The 16,852-nt window shown below is 38.9% G+C and overlaps 1 long non-coding RNA gene across 1 annotated transcript in view; it reads right to left on the bottom strand.

Moving 5' to 3' along the window:
• Nucleotides 1-1,380: 1,380 nt before the first annotated feature.
• Nucleotides 1,381-16,852, bottom strand: part of LOC309628634 — a 32,554-nt gene continuing 17,082 nt past the window's right edge. Inside the window, exon 2 of the long non-coding RNA XR_014244604.1 lies at nt 1,381-15,872. This is a non-coding gene — a long non-coding RNA (uncharacterized lncRNA). The remainder of the gene's footprint in view (nt 15,873-16,852) is intronic.

The following is a 16,852-nucleotide window of genomic DNA, read 5'->3' as shown; positions in this document are numbered from 1 at the left end:
GTCGCATCATTTGCAAATATTTTCTCCCATTCAGTGTGTTGTCTTTTCATTTTTATTATGGTTTCCTTTGTTGTGCAAAAGGTTTTGAGCTTAATTAGGACCGATTTCTTTCTTTCTTTATTTTTTCAAAACATTTGTGGTACGAAGATGGTAAAATTCTCCATCCACCGTCTAAGTGTTTCTTTCTTTCTTTTTTTAAATTTTTATTGGAGTATAGTTGATTTAAAATGTGTCAGTTTCTGCTGTACAGCAAAGCGAATCAGTTATACATATACATATATCCACTCCTTTTTAGATTCTTTTCCCATATAGGTCATTACAGAGTATTGAGTAGAGTTCCCTGTGCTATACAATACGTCCTTATTAGTTATCTATTTTATATATAGCAGTGTGTATATGTCAATCCCAATCTCACAATTTATCTCCCCTCCTTTTCCCCCCTTGGTAACCATAAGTTTGTTTTTTACATCTGTGACTCCATTTCTGTTTTGTAAATAAGTTCATTTGTACCATTTTTTTAGAGTCCACATATAAGTGATATCATAAGATATTTGTCTTTTTCTGTCTGACTTACTTCACTCAGTATGACAATCTCTAAGTCCATCCATGTTGCTGCAAATGGCATAATTTCATTCTATTTTATGGCTGATTAATATTCCATTGTATGTATGTACTGCATCTTCTTTATCCATTCCTCTGTCTATGGACATTTAGGTTTCTTCCATGTCCTGGCTATTGTAAATAGTGCTGCAAAAAACATTAGCAGTGCATGTATGGTTTTCTCTGGATATATGCCTAGGAGTGGGATTGCTGGATCATATGGTAGCTCTAATTTTAGTTTTTAAAGGAACCTCCATGCTGTTCTCCATAGTGGATGTACCAATTTACATTCCCACCAACAGTGTAGGAAGGTTTCCTTTTCTCCACACCTTCTCCAGCATTTGTTGTTGTATTAAGAGATTTTTTGATGATGGTCGTTTTGAACAGTATGAGGTGATACCTCTTTGTAGTTTTGATTTGCATTTCTATAATAATTAGCAATGTTGAGCATCTTCTCATGTGTCTCTTGGTCATCTGTATGTCTTCTTTGGAGAAATGTCAAACATTGGTAAATGTCTTCTGCCCATATTTTGATTGGGTTGTTTGTTTTTTTGATATTGAGCTGCATAAGCTGTTTGTAAATTTTTGAGACTAATCCCTTGTCAGTCGCATCGTTTGCAAATATTTTCTCCCATTTTGTTTTGTTTATGGTTTATTTGGCTGTGCAAAACTTTTCAGTTTAGTTAGGTTCCATTTGTTTATTTTTGTTTTTATTTTCATTACTCTAGGAGGTGGATCAAAAAAGATCTTGCTGCAATTTATGTCAGAGAGTGTTCTATGTTTTCCTCTAAGAGGTTTTTTGTTGTTGTTTGTTTTTTAATTGGAGTATAATTGCTTTACACTGTTGTGTTAGTTTCTGCTGTACAGTAAAGTGAATCAGCCATATGTATACATATATCCCCTCTTTTTTGGATTGCCTTCTCATTAGTTCACCACAGAGCACCATGTAGAGTTCCCTGTGTTATACAGCAGGTTCTCATTAGTTACCTATTTTAAACATATTAGTGTATATATGTCAATCCCAATCTCCCAGTTCATCCCACCCCCCCTTCCCCCTTGGTACCCATATTTTTTTGTCTATGTCTGTGCCTCTATTTCTACTTTGCAAATAAGTTCATCTATACCATTTTCCTAGATTTTGTGCCCTTACATTTAGATCTTTAATCAATTTTGAGTTTATTTTTGTGTATGGTGTTAAGGAGTGTTCTAATTTCATTCTTTTACATGTAGCTGTCCAGTTTCCCAGCACCACTTATTGAAGAGACTGTCTTTTCTCCATTGTATATTCCTGCCTCCTTTGTCATAGATTAGGTGACTATAAGTGTGTAGGTTTACCTCTGGACTTTCTATCTTGTTCCACTGATCTATATTTCTGTTTTTATGCCAGTACCATACTGTTTTGATTACTATAGCTTTGTAGGATAGTCTGAAGTCAGGGTGTCTGATTCCTCCAGCTCCATTTTTATTTCTCAAGATTGCTTTAGCTATTCGGGGTCTCTGTGTTTCCACACAAATCGTAAAATTTTTTGTTCTAATTCTGGAAAAAAATGCTATTGGTAATTTGATAGGGATTGTATTGAATAAGATACTGATGAATGAAATAAAAGATGACCCATTTGTTTATTTTTGTTTTTATTTCCACTACTCTAGGAGATGGATCAGAAAAAGATATTGCTGCAATTTATGTCAAAGAGTGTTCTGCCTATGTTTTCCTCTAAGAGTTTTATAGTATCTGGTCTGACATTTAGGTCCTGAATCCATTTTGAGTTTATTTTTGTGTACGGTGTTAAAGAATGTTCTAATTCCATTTTTTAAGATGTAGCTGTGCAGTTCTCCCAGCACCATTTATTGACGAGACTTTCTTTCCTTCATTGTATAGTCTTGCCTCCTTTCTCATAGATTAATTAACCATAGGTGCATGAGTTTATTCCCTGACTTTCTATCCTGTTCCATTGATTTACATCTGTTTTTATGCTAGTACATACTGCTTTGATGGCTATAGCTTTGTAGGATAGTCTGAAGACAGGGAGCCTGATTCCTCCAGCTCTGTTTTTCTTTCTCAAGATTGCTTTGGCTTTTTGGGGTCTTTTGTGTCTCCATACAAACTTTAAGATTTTTTGTTCAAGTTCTGTGAAAAAGGCCATTGGTAATTTGATAGGAATTGCATTGAATCTGTAGATTGCTTTGTGTAGTACAGTCATTTTCACAATATTGATTCTTCCAGTCCAAGAACATGGTATATCTCTCCATCTGTTTGTGTCGTCTTTGATTTCTTTCATCAGTATCTCATAGTTTTCTGAGTACAGGTCTTTTGCCTCGTTAGGTAAGTTTATTCCTGGGTATTTTATTCTTTTTGATGTGATGGTGAATGAGATTGTTTGGTTTTTTTTTTAAAGATTTTATTTATTATTTATTTATTTAAATAATTTATTTATTTTTGGCTGCATCAGGTCTTAGTTGTGGCACACAGGATCTTCATTGAGGCATGTGGGATCTTTCATTGCAGTGTGCGGGCTCTTTATTGTGGTTCACGGGCTTCTCTCTAGTTGTGATGTGCATGTTTTCTCTTCTCTAGTTGTGACGCACAGGCTCCAGGGCACGTGGGTTCTGTAGTTTGCAGCACGCGGGCTCTAGTTGAGGCCTGTGAACTCAGTAGTTGTGGCATGCGGGCTTAGTTGTCCAACGGCATGTGGGATCTTAGTTCCCTGACCAGGGATCGATCCCACTTCCCCTGAATTGTAAGGTGGATTCTTTACCACCGGACCACCAGGGAACTCCCGGGATTGTTTCTTGAATTTCTCTTTCTGATCTTTTGTTCTTAGTGTATAGAAATGCAACAGAGTTCTGTGTATTAATTTTGTATCCTGCAACTTTACCGAATACCTTGATGAGCTCTAGTAGTTTTCTGGTAGCATCTTTAGGATTTTTTTATGTATAGTATCATGCCATCTGCAAACAGTGACAGTTTTACTTCTTCTTTTCCAATTTGGATTCCTTTTTTTTTTGTATATATCTTTATAAGTATAAGTGTTTTACAATGTTGTCTTAGTTTCTGCTGTACAACAAAGTGAATCAGCTATATGTACAGCTATATATACATATATTCCTATATCCCCTCCCTCTTGAGCCTCCCTCCCACTCTCACTATCCCACACCTCTAGGTTGTCACAAAGTGTTTCTTTATCTTCTCAGATTGCTGTGGCTAGGGCTTCCAAAACTATGTTGAATAAAAGTGGTGTGCATGAACATCCTTGTATTGTTTCTGATTTTAGTGAAAATGCTTTCAGCTTTTCACGTTGAGTATTATGTTAAGTGTAGGTTTGTCATACATGGTCTTCGTTATGTTAAGGTATGTTCAATCTAGGCCCACTTTCTGGAGAGTTTTTATCATAAATGTGTGTTGAATTTTATCAAAAGTTTTTTCAGCATCCATTTAGATGATCATATGTTTTTTATTCTTCATTTTGTTGATGTGGTGTATCACACCGATTGATATGTAGACACTGAAAAATCCCTGCATCCCTGGGATAAATCCCACTTGATCATGGTGTATGATCCTTCTAAGGTACTGTTGGATTTGTTGCTAATATTTTGTTGAAGATGTTTGCATCTATGTTCATCGGTGATAGAGGCCTGTAATTTTCTTTGTTTGTGGTATCTTTGTCTGATTTTGGTATCAGGGTGATGGTGGTCTCAGAGAATGAGTTTGGGAGTTTTCCTTCTTCTACAATTTTTTGGAATACTTTCAGAAGGATAGGTGTTAACTCTTCTCTAAATGTTTGATAGAATTCGCCTATGAAGCCATCTGGTCATGGGCTTTTGTTTGTTGGAAGTTTTAAAATCACAGTTTCAATTTCAGTACTTATGATTGGTCTGTTCATATTTTCTATTTCTTCCTGGTTCAGTCTTTGGAGCATATACTTATCTAAGAATTTGTCCATTTCTTCCAGGTTGTCCATTTTTTTGGCATGTAGTTGCTTGTAGTAGTCTCTTACAGTCCTTTGTATTTCTGTGGTATCCCTTGTAACTTCTCCTTTTTTATTTCTAATTTAATTAATTTGAGCCCTCTCCTTTTTTTTTCTTGATGAGTCTGGCTAATGGTTTATCAATTTTGTTTATCTTTTCAAAGAACCAGCTTTTAGTCTCATTGATCTGTTCTATTGTTTTCTTCGTTTCTATTTAATTTATTTCTGCTCTGATCTTTATGATTTCTTTCCTTCTGCTAACTTTAGGTTTTGTTTGCTCTTCTTTCTCTAGTTGCTTTAGGTGTAAGGTTCAGTTTCTTATTTGGGATTTTTCTTGTCTCCTGAGGTAAGGTTGTATTGCTTGTCCCATAGGTTTTGGATCCTCGTGCTTTCATTTTCATTTGTCTTTAGGTATTTTTTGATTTCCTCTTTGATTTCTTCAGTGATCCACTGGTTGTTTAGTAGCATACTGTTTAGCCTCCATGTGTTTGTATTTTTTGCAGTTTTTTTCTTGCAGTTTATTTCTAATCTCATAGAATTCTGGTTGGAAAAGATGCTTGATATGATTTCAATTTTCTTAAACTTACCAAGGCTTCCTTTGTGGCCCAACATGTGGTCAATCTGGAGAATGTTCCAAGTGCACTTGAGAAGAATGTGTATTCTGCTGCTTTCAGATGGAATGTCCTATAAATATCAATTAAATCTATCTGGTCTAATGTGCCATTTAAGGCCTGTGTTTCCTTATTGATCTTCTGTCTGGATGATCTGTCCATTGATGAAACTGGGGTGTTAGAGTCCGTCACTGTTATTTTGTTACTGTTGATTTCTCCTTTTATGTCTGTTAGTTTTGCCTTATATATTGGCATGCTCCTCTGTTGGGTGCATATATATTTACAATTGTTATATCTTCTTCTTGGATTGATCCCTTGATCATTATGTAGTATCCTTCTTTGTCTCTTGTAACAGTCTTTATTTTAAAGTCTATATGAGTGTTTGTCTGATATGTGTGTTTCCACTCCAGCTTTCTTTTGATTTCTATTTGCATGGAATATCTTTTTCCATCCCCTCACTTTCAGTCTGTATGTGTCTCTAGGTCTGAAGGGGGTCTCTTGTAGCCAGCATACATACAGGTCTTGTTTTTGTATCCATTCAGCCAGTCTATGTCTTTTGGTTGGAGCATTTAATCCATTTACATTTAAGGTAATTATCAATATGTATGTTCGTACTGCCATTTTCTTAGTTGTTTGGATCTGTTCTTGTAGGTCTTTTTTCTTCCCTTCCTCTTTTGTTCTCTTCTCTTCTGATTTGATTACGTACTTTAGTGCTGTGTATGGATTCCTTTTTCTTCTTTGTGTGCTTATCTATTGTAGATTTTCAGTTTGCAGTTACCATGAGGTTTTGATATAGCAGTCTATATATAAGAAAGATCCCTTTAGGCTGCTGGTCTTTTAATTTCAAATGTGTTTTCAATATCCTGCATTTGTGCTCTCCTCTTCTCACAATTGCTGATTTTGATACAATATTTGTGTGCAGATGATTTCCTACATTTATTTTATATTTGCATTTACCAGTGAGCTTTTCCATTCATGTTTTCCTTGTTTCAAGCAGTGGCCTTCTCTTTTCTTTTTTTGGAAGATGTGTTTTAATTAATTAATTAATTTTTAATTAATTAATTATTATTATCATTTTTGGCCATGCCGCACAGCATGTGAGATCTTAGTTCCCTGACCAGGGATTGAACCCATGCCCCCTGCAGTGGAAGTGCAGAGTCTTAACCACTGGACCACCAGGGTTTTTCTTTTCTGCTTAGAGAAGTTCCTTCAGCATTTGTTACAAAGCTGGTCTGGTGGTGCTGAATTCTCTTAGCTTTGGCTTGTCTGTAAAGCTTCTGATTTCTCTGTTGGATCTGAATGAGAGCCTTGCTGGGTAGATTATTCTTGGTTGTAGGTTCTACCCTTTCATTACTTTAAATATATTGTGCCACTCCCTTCTGGCCTGCAGAGTTTCTGCTGAAAAATCAGCCAATAACCTTATGGGAGTTCCCTTGTATGTTATTTGTTGACCTTCCCTTGTTGCTTTTAATATTTTTTCTTTGTCTTTAATTTTTGTCAATTTGATTACTGTGTATCTTGGCGTGTTCCTCTTTGGGTTTATCCTGCCTGGGACTCTCTGTTCTTTTTGGACTTGGGTGACTGTTTCCTTTCCCATGTTAGGTTAGTTTTCAGCTATTATCTCTTCAAATATTTTCTCAGGTGCTTTCTCTCTCTCTTCGCCTTCTGGGCCCCTTATAATGTGAATGTTGGTGTGTTTAATGTTGTCTCTGAGTTCTTCATTTCTTCTCATTTTTTTTTCTTTATTCTGCTCTGTGGCAGTTATTTCCACCATTCTGTTTTCCAGCTCACTTATCCATTCTTCTGCCTCAGTTACTCTGCTATTGATTCCTTCTAGTGTAGTTTTCATTTTAGTTATTGTATTGTTCATATCTGTTCGTTTGTTCTTTAGTTCTTTTAGGTTTTTGCTTTGATGTTGATGGCTAGTGACTGATCAGGGTGGTGATTGCTGAAGACTGGAGTGGTGGTGGCAATTTCTTAAAATTAGACAACAATGACTTTTGCCTCATTGACTGATTCTTTCATGAATAATTTCTCTGTAGTATGCAGTAGAGCATCTTTCAAAATTGGAGTCAATCCTCCACTCAAACCCTGCCAGTGCTTTATCAACTTAGTTTATGTAATATTCAAAATCCTTTGTTGTCATTTCAACAAGTTTCATGACCTCTTCACCAGGAGTACATTCTTAAGAAACCACTTTCTTTGCTAATCCATAAGAAGCAAATCCTTATCGGTTAAAGTTTTATCATGAGAGTACAGCAATTCAGTCACACCTTCAGACTCCACTTCTAATTCTAGTTCTCATGCTATTTCCACCACACCTGCAGTTCCTTCCTCCACTGAAGTCCTGCTTTCTTCAGAGTCATCCTCGAATGTTGAAATCAACATCTTCCAAACTCTTGTTAATGTTGGTATTTTGACTTCCTCCCATGAATAATGAATGTTCTTTCTTTTAAAAATGTATTTATTTCATTTATTTATATTTGGCTGTGTTGGGTCTTCACCGCTGCATGTGGGCTTTCTCTAGTTGCAGCGAGCAGGGACCACTCTTCACTGCGGTGTGCAGGATTCTCATTCTGGTGGCTTCTCTTGTTGTGGAGAATGGGCTCTAGGCATGTGGGCTCAGTAGTTGTGGCTCATGGGCTCTAGAGCACAGGCTCAGTAATTGTGGTGCAAGGGTCCAGTTGCCCCACGGCATGTGGGATCTTCCCAGACCAGGGATCGAACTCGTGTCCCCTGCATTGGCAGGCAGATTCTCAACCACTGCGCCACCAGGGAAGTCCCATGAATGTTCTTAATGACATCTAGAATGATGAATTCTTTCCAGAAGGTTTTCAATTGACTTTGCCCAGATCCATCAGAGGAATCACTATCTTTGGCAGCTATACTCTTATGAAATGTATTTCTTAAATAATAAGTCTTGAAAGTCAGAATGACTCCTTGATTCATGGGCTGCAGAATGGATCTTGTGTTAGCAGGCATGAAAACAACATTAATTTCATTGTACATCTCCGTCAGAGCTCTTGGATGACCAAGTACATTGTCAATGAGTAGTAATGTTTTGAAAGGAATCCTTTTTTTTTTCTGAGCAGTAGGTCTCAACAGTGGGCTTAAAATATTCAGTAAACCATGTTGTAAACAGACATGTTGTCATCCAGGCTTTGTTGTTCCATTTATAGAGCAAAGGAAGAATCATTTAGCATAATTCTTAAGGGGAATTCTTAGGATTTTCATCATGGTTAATGAAGACTGGCTTCAACTTAAAGTCACCAGCTGCATTAACAAGAGAGGCAGCCTGTTCTTTGAAGCTTTAAAATCAGGCATTGACTTCTCCTTTCTAGCTATGAAAGTCCTAGTAGGTGGCATCGTCTTCTAATAAAAGGCTGTTTTGTCTACATTCAAAATCTGTTTCTCATGTAACCACCTTTATTATCTTAGCTAGATCTGGGTAACTTGCTGCAGCTTCTACAACACCACTTGATATAATGGAGATGGCTTCTTTCCTTAAACCTCATGAGCCAACCTTTTTTAACTTCAACCTTTTCTTCTGCAGCTTCCTCACCTCTCTCAGCCTTCATAGATTGAAGAGAGTCAGGGCCTTGCTCTGGATTATGCTTTGCTTTAAGGGAATGTTGTGGCTAGTTTGATCTTCTATCCAGACCACTAGAACTTTCTCCATAACAGCAATAAGACTAATTTGCTTTCTTATCATTTGTGTGTTCACTGGGATAGCACTTTTAATTTCTTTCCTTCAAGAATTTTCCTTTGTATTCACAACTTGGCTAATTGGTGTAAGAGGCCTAGCTTTTGGCCTATCTTGGTTTCAACATGCCCTCCTCACTAAGCTTAATGATTTCTAACTTTTCATTTAAAGTGAGAGATGTGTGAATCTTCCTTTCACTTGAACACTTAAAAGACATTGTAGGGTCATAAACTGGCCTAATTTCAATATTGTTGTGTCTCAGGGAATAGGAAGGCCTGAGGAGAGGGAAAAAGATGGAGCAATGGCTAGTGGGTGGAGCAGTAAGAACACCCACCACACTTATCAATTAAATTTGCTGTCTTATATGGGCACAGTTTGTGGTGCCTCAAAACAATTATAATAGTAACATCAATGATCACTGGTCACTGATCATAAGAAACTAATAATAATGAAAATGTTTGAAATTTTGCAAGAATTACCAAAATGTGACACAGAGATATGAAGTGAGCAAATGCTGTTGGAAAAATGGCGCTGATAGACTTGCTCAACACAGGGTTGCATTACCTGCAAAGCACAATGAAGTGAAGTGCAATAAAGCGAGGTGTGCCTGTAATATCTTTATGCTGGCCATTTCTAACATTTGTGTCACTTTCCATTAGCGCATAATAGAGCAGTGTTGTACAAACTTATCTGATCACATGAATTAGCTAAGGATCTTATTAAAAATACTAATTCCAGGCTCCTCTTCTGGAAAGTCTGTTTGTCAGACACTGTAAGTACCCCATCCATATCCACTCTTGGTCTCACTGTTCTGGCATATGTCTCTTGCTTCCCACTATGAGCACTTGCAACTCTCCTTCTGGGTACTCTTTCTCTTTTTTTGTCTATGCAGAGCAGACAAGAAGTAATGAAGCTGCATGTTCCTGGGGATAGACCTCAGTCAATGACTAATGGGAGCCAGAGCTTCCTTACCCTTTGGATGGAATAACTATTTATAATTATTTACATGGTCCCACAGTTCTCCAACATTGAGCCTCAGCTCAGCAGTAACATGCTCAGCAATGAGCAACTTGTTGGCTTCCTCTCCTTCCCTGTTTCATTTCCCTATGCCCTTAACTGCTTCCTGGGACTCCCCCCACAAATATGATATTTGTACTCAAATACTTTTCTCAGTTTTCTTTTTTGGGGGGGTCACCCAATTTAAGAGAATCTGATAGGTTTGGAATGGGACTAGGAATCTGCATTTATAACAAGCATTCCATTATGATTCTTGTGATAAGTTAGGAGCAGTATCCTACTGCCAGATAACAATCTATTTTTTTAATAGCTTGCAGGATTTTTCTCCTTGAAACTTCTGTGTTGTGAACAACTCAACTATGAACTATCCTCCTATAGAGATATTTTATTTGTTCTCTTCCTGTATAGCTTTCTAAAAGATTTTTATATCTTTGAACTCCAATAAATTTTCACTTTGGTTATTGCAACCTCTTTGCTATTTTTGCTTATTTTCATGGTAATCTACATAAATATGAGTTCATCATACATTAAAAATTTTTTTCTATGTAACCTCTTGCCTTTTTATAACCTGTAATACAATGCTAAGGAATCAGCATTGATGGGGTTGTGTTCTTACAATTTCATCAAATTCTACATTCTTTTGTGCGATAGTTCAGATTTAGTTACACTGAATAAATTTTGTGATTATACAAAGTGAATAGTGGTAGGAAGAGAAAGGGGCTTTTATTCAAAATGAGCCTATAAAGTATTCATTCCTTTTCTAGACCTCCTCAGTAGTGAACACTATGATTCATTTCCCAAATACATCTACAGGACTGAAAGACATATTTTCCCAGCTACTAGGAGTGGGTTACCTCATCTGTAAACCCTCTCCAGAGATTGCCCTCAGATGGAGAAAGCTGTCTCAATCCAGGCTATATTCCTTTCTCAGAGGCCAACTACACTCAATGACCAATTGATATGTGAGTATTAAAGGTCTGGCCTCCTTGTCACAAGCAGGTTAAATCTAAAAGGTTATTCCAGCTTCAGAGCTTCCCAAGGGGTCAGCTGAGTCTAATGTGGATTGTATAACAACATAACTTCTCCCTTGCTCAATCCTGCTTCTTTCCTTTCCTTGTACCAGGAGTTGATCCCAAGGACACTCCCTAACACATTTGCTGCATGCTAATCTCCATCTCAGAATCTGCTTTCAGAAGAACCCAACCTACAGCATTTGGTTCTATGAGTGGTATTAATAATGATATAAGAAAGCAGATGCTAAGATGGGATTCTGAAGCCCATCATTCTTCAGCTTACTGGCACTGAGGACTCCATCACTGGTGGTAAGTAGAGTGTGCATAGTTGCTGGCTTAGGGTAGCAGATGCAATCCTTAAAATGTTCATTGGTGGTGAACTGCAACAATATGACTGGAAGGGATTCCATTAATGGGGACAGTATATCAGGTGTTTGAGAACAATGGTGAAATAGTAACTATAAGGATAAGGAAATTGGATGTGTGTTGCTAAGTACAATTGACGGTTTAGAGAAGGATAATGAAAAAGGCTGAGAGGACTAACTAGGGATTAAAACTAAGTGTAAAAGTCAGGAGTCCTCCTGCTAGAATATAAAGAGGCTCTCACTGGGACTTCCCTGGTAGTCCAGTCATTAAGACTCTGCACTCCCAATGTAGGGGGCATAGGTTCGATCCCTGGTAGGGGAACTAAGATCCCGCATGCTGCACGGCATGGCAAAAAAAAAAAGGCTCTCACTTTTTAAAGCTTGAAGACAGAAAAATCTGAAGACCAGGACTTAATCATAAATATGGCAGAGCTCCTAAGAAAGTTATGTACAAAACCTAATTAAGTCGGCCACCAAAAGTCAGGGCCCAGAGTTATGGAATGGGACATCTGTGTTGAGGAGCTCAAAAACTCAGGAATCTCTAAATATTCCTAACTCTCAGCTTGGCAAAATGGTCCATGTCTCCTTATTAAGGACTGGTGTATCCCTTGGCTTGATGAAAAGGCAGAGACCTCTACCTGTAAGACAATATGACACATATATCCTCAATCCCTCTGAATCTCCCCTACCCCCATTTCTGGACACTAAGACAACAATTAGGGATAAATTCCAACATAACCTGGCTCAGGAAGTGCTGTGCCTGCCAATGGAGAGAAAGAAATATACTCCCAAGGAGCTGTAGAACATAGGCAACATATACCAGTAGGTACTAGGAGATACTCATGGAACTGGATTCTGAGGGTGATATATCAAATGGAGGGAAAGAACATAAAGTTGGATAAGTTACAGTATGGGTCTGCTGTCATGGGATATAGGATTCAGCACCCAAACAAAGATCCTAGCAACACACTTCTTAGAATGGTTCTCAGAAGCTGAAAATAATCAAGCAACAACACAAAGTGAGGTAGAAATGCCAAAACTGTCATAGCAGACAGAGAAGAAGGGATGCTAGAATAACTATGCTAGGTGAGGTCTGAAGTACCACCAATGATTATGTTCCTTAGGAGCACCCAGAGTGTTCATTATTTACCAAAACAATAAGGGATAGGTTGGTGATAAGGGAATCAGCATCACTAAGAAGTTCAGTTATGCCTCTTCTCTGTTAAACCAAGGAATGTGGTAAGATATGCCATTACAGAACTGCATTCTCTGACATCAGTGGGGATGATAGGACTCCCAAGCAATAGAGGCCAGGTGGGGAGGCTTAACCGACATAATCTAGGCGGATGCAATTATTGCAATTGGTGGCAAGGTCACAGTGTGGAAGGGAGGAAATGGGGTGGCTTGACACACCGAGAGTTTTGGAGATGGTTAATAGAACATGGCTTTCTTCGGGGAAAGACATACGGTAGCCAATAAGGGGATCTAAATAATTCAACCATCTAAATAACAAAAACCAGTCAAGAATGATGGTCAGGAGGTTAGGGCAGTTGTCCCAATAACATTTCATGACGCCTTGCCCAATTTTAAGAACAGGAACCCATTGCCTGGTCCTATCACACACCACACTATCCAGAAGCTTCTAGCCTGACACAAAGATGGGTTAGTCTGTGGAAAGCACAACTACAGCACCAGACAGTATTTTGTAAACATGGGGCACCATCATCCCAGATTCAGTGTACACTGAAGGTGCTGTTTCTCCAATAGCTAGAATATATGGATCCAGGAACCAAAGGCTGGAGGCAAGAGTGACTGTGCTTCCCATCACTTCTGTCACTCACTTGGGAAATTTGAGTTTCTTGTTCTAGTAATGCTGGGCTTTGTGGGTTTAAAGATTCTAATTTCCAAAGCAGGGATGCCTACACCTGGACACATACCAAAAGTTCCACTGAACTATATAAGTTTTGACTTTTCCTGAGGACTTTGGGCTCCTCAGACAAGAGGACAAGAGGAGGACTCACCATCCTGGCAAGGATAACTTACCCGGATGTTACTCAGGAGGGACAGGGAGGAAAATGTTTGGCACCAGGTGATTCACTTTAGTACCTGTTGCTACTTCCTTGCTCAACTTTGACAGTAAATTGACTAGTGCAGAAACCACAGCCTAAAAAGGGCAAGTTCAGATCCCATAAGGATGAGTGTCACAGTCACATCATTCAGTAAGCCACCTAGACAAGGAGTGTCAGCCGAGGATAGAAAAATCTAGAAAGTAGTATAGATGGGAGGCCTGAGCATAATTTGTGGCCCTGAAACCAGCTGTACCAGTGGGGCATAGTTTGTCCCACTAACCTTCCTCTTCTAAGTTTTCCTAAGGAAAATAGGTACACCAGAGTTCTAGAAGATTTGCTCCAAGAATTTATATAAAGAACTGTATCTGAGAGGCAGAAAGAGTGAAATGGCAGTGGATGTTGCATTATTTCCTAAGTCTCCTTTCGGAACTCAAAGACTGAATCTCCCAGCTGCCAGCTGATCCCCCTGGAAGTCAGGGTCCTCTGGAAATTGCCCTCAGCTGGAGATATCTGGTTTGTCCAAAATCACACTCCTTCCTGGGAAAGTCTGCATTCAGTTGACAGGTCAATATGGGACTATACAGCCTCAGTCCCCTTTGATACAACTCTGAAGGGTCATCTTAGCTTCAGAGCTTCCCCTTGGGTAGCTGAGGCCTTTGTTGAGACAGCCTCCAGACCGAGACCCTCACGTTGCTTAGTCCTGCCACAGCTATTGATCCTGAGAGCACCCCTGCTGCACTCTCCATCTCAGAGTCTCCTTCCTGGGGAAATCAACACCTTCAAATGCTGTTTGCTCTTCGACTAATCACGTCCCTCAAGTAGGATCAATGGGTTTTCTGTTTCAAAAAAATGTGCTGTACTAATCTCTTAATTCAGAACCTCTGCTCAGGATGTCTGGCTTCAATGCTTGCCTTTTTTCCAGTGCTTTTACACAGCACAAAGTCTCAATCCACATTGACATTCCCCTGCCCTTCATCTGCAAGACTATTTATGCTCCTCATTCCAACTAAGTCATATAGTTTATATTTCCCTGTAAATGTATTCTTCTGCTAAGTAAGAATCATTCTTTAAAATTTGAGATTATGTTTTAAATGATTTGTGAATTCTCTAATAAATCCTGTGTAAGACGAGGCACATTATTTAAAAGAGCAACAAGTATTTGTTAATTTGTAAATTACCTAATAAATGTAATCTACACCTTTACCTCTCTGCCTCTTACCCTATAACTCACTACATTCAAGTTCTACCTCCCTCTCCAAACCTTCCCTGCCACCCCATCTTCAGTATCAGTTACTGAATTAACTGTGGCAGAAAGAAGCCTCAGCTATTGTGTTTACTCCATAAATGTTGGCATTTAAATGAGTGTCTGAATGAATAAATGATTAACTTATTAAGTCAAGTTCCCCCAGACCTAGAATCTTCTTACTGAACCATGATTAATAGATCCTTGCATAAATCTACACACTTACATGAACCCACCTTACCCCTCTACCAATGCTCCATTGTCTCCACATCTTGTCTGTGGCCATCTAGGTAAAAGATCTGGTGTACTGCTAAGGAGAATGGTAAAGTGGAAGAAAATCAAGGCTCACTGAGCCTCTGGGTTATAGCATTTCCTATCTTCCTGTGATTCTTGGGCCCACTGTTCTCCATTCTACTCTATGTGGTAATCAAGGATGGTGGCCCTGCTCTAAACTTCAACCAATACCTAAGGGTCCTGGTACTTCATTAATTCCTGCCAATCCTCTTACCCTAGATCTAAAACCTGCTTAGTTTACCTCAGGCTCTTGTCAAAGGGTCCTTCTTTGCATGTACAAATTGCCTGACATAGAACTAAACACCACCCTGCCCCATTTCAGAACTGATTTATTACCTAATCTCTTTTTATTGCTATATCCCAGAATGCAGATTGGGATGCTTGGTATGTAACAGTGACTAAGCTTATGCTCACTAGACACAGGGCTTCAAATGCAAACTTGCTCTCTTGTGCTCTTCTTGGGTAAATGTGTAGGGTAGGGGAAACTTCTGCAACAAACATTGCTTCCTCAGTTCCATTCTGAATGCCACTGCATTGATTTCCAATGAGTCTTGGCCTTCCCTGATATATTAGTTAGCGAGGGCTGCCATAACAAAATACCACAGAATGGGTGGCTTAAACAACAGAAATTTATTTTCTCATTGTTCTGGAGGCTAGAAGTCTGAGGTTAGGTGTTGGCAGGTTTGGTTTCTTCTGAGGCCTCTCTCCTTGGCTTACGGTTGGCTGCCTTACTGCTGTCTCCTCAGATGGTCTTCCCTCTGTGCACAGCGTCCCTGGTATCACTTTCTGTATCCTGATTTCCTCTTCTTATAAGGACACCAGTCAGATTGGATTAGGGCCTACCCTAAGAGCTTCATTTTAACATAATTGCCTCTTTAAAGGCCCTGTCTCCAAATACAGTCACCTTCTAAGGTAACTGGGTGTTAGGGCTTCAACATAAACATTTGGGGAGGGGGCACAATTCGACCCTTAACAGTGGCATGTACTCTGCTCTGTGCTGCTCATGTCTTAGCAGTTCTCACATTCGAGGCATCCCATTTATTTTATTTGTTTATTTATGGCTGTGCTGGGTCTTCGTTTCTGCGCGAGGGCTTTCTCTAGTTGCAGCGAGCGGGGGCCACTCTTCATCGCGGTGCGCGGGCCTCTTCACTATCGCGGCCTCTCTTGTTGCGGAGCACAGGCTACAGACGCGCAGGCTCAGTAGTTGTGGCTCACGGGCCCAGTTGCTCCGCGGCATGTGGCATCTTCCCGGACTAGGGCTCGAACCCGTGTCCCCTGCACTGGCGGGCAGATTCTCAACCACTGCGCCACCAGGGAAGCCCTGAGCCATCCCATTTATTAACTAATCTATTCCTCAGCAGCTCATCACTATTGAAAAACAAACTAAAGAGCTCCCCCAAATATTTTGTGATCATTGCTGCTATTAATAGTTTAGTTTTTTTATAAACAAATTTACTGGCTTCCACTTTGATTTGTTAAGTAACAAATAGTTAACAATTCAAAAATAAGAAACTCTCACCCACCCCCATCCCCAGATCCTAAGTATTTCTGTATATTCCAAGGGAAAATATTACATTTTGTTTAATTGGATAAATATACATTTCAAAGACAATAAATTCTTAACTGTTTAAATTTGTGGCTTTGACCTCTGTTAGTAGTTTTTCTACTTCTAACTATCTGCACTCATTCTCAATATACTCTCTGGGAAATTACGCTTTTCTGTGTGAGTGAATAAAAATTTTATTGTTTACATAGTCTAAATACGTATAAGAGATTTATTATAACATAATGGGAATTTGAGAGACCATGGAGATCTTGAAGATTTGGAAATATTGGTCTAAGATGTCATATATTTATACATTCCTTCATAAGTTTATCAAATCCCTGTCTGAATCTCACTCCTATAGTACTGTGATACACAGACATAGGCAAGGTTATAAAGAATACAGAGCCACAATAATGTTATAAAGAT

Source organism: Balaenoptera borealis (assembly GCF_965194805.1).
Source record: "Balaenoptera borealis genome assembly, chromosome: 4".
NCBI lineage: Eukaryota > Metazoa > Chordata > Mammalia > Artiodactyla > Balaenopteridae > Balaenoptera > Balaenoptera borealis.
This window is presented reverse-complemented; position numbering and strand designations above follow the sequence as displayed.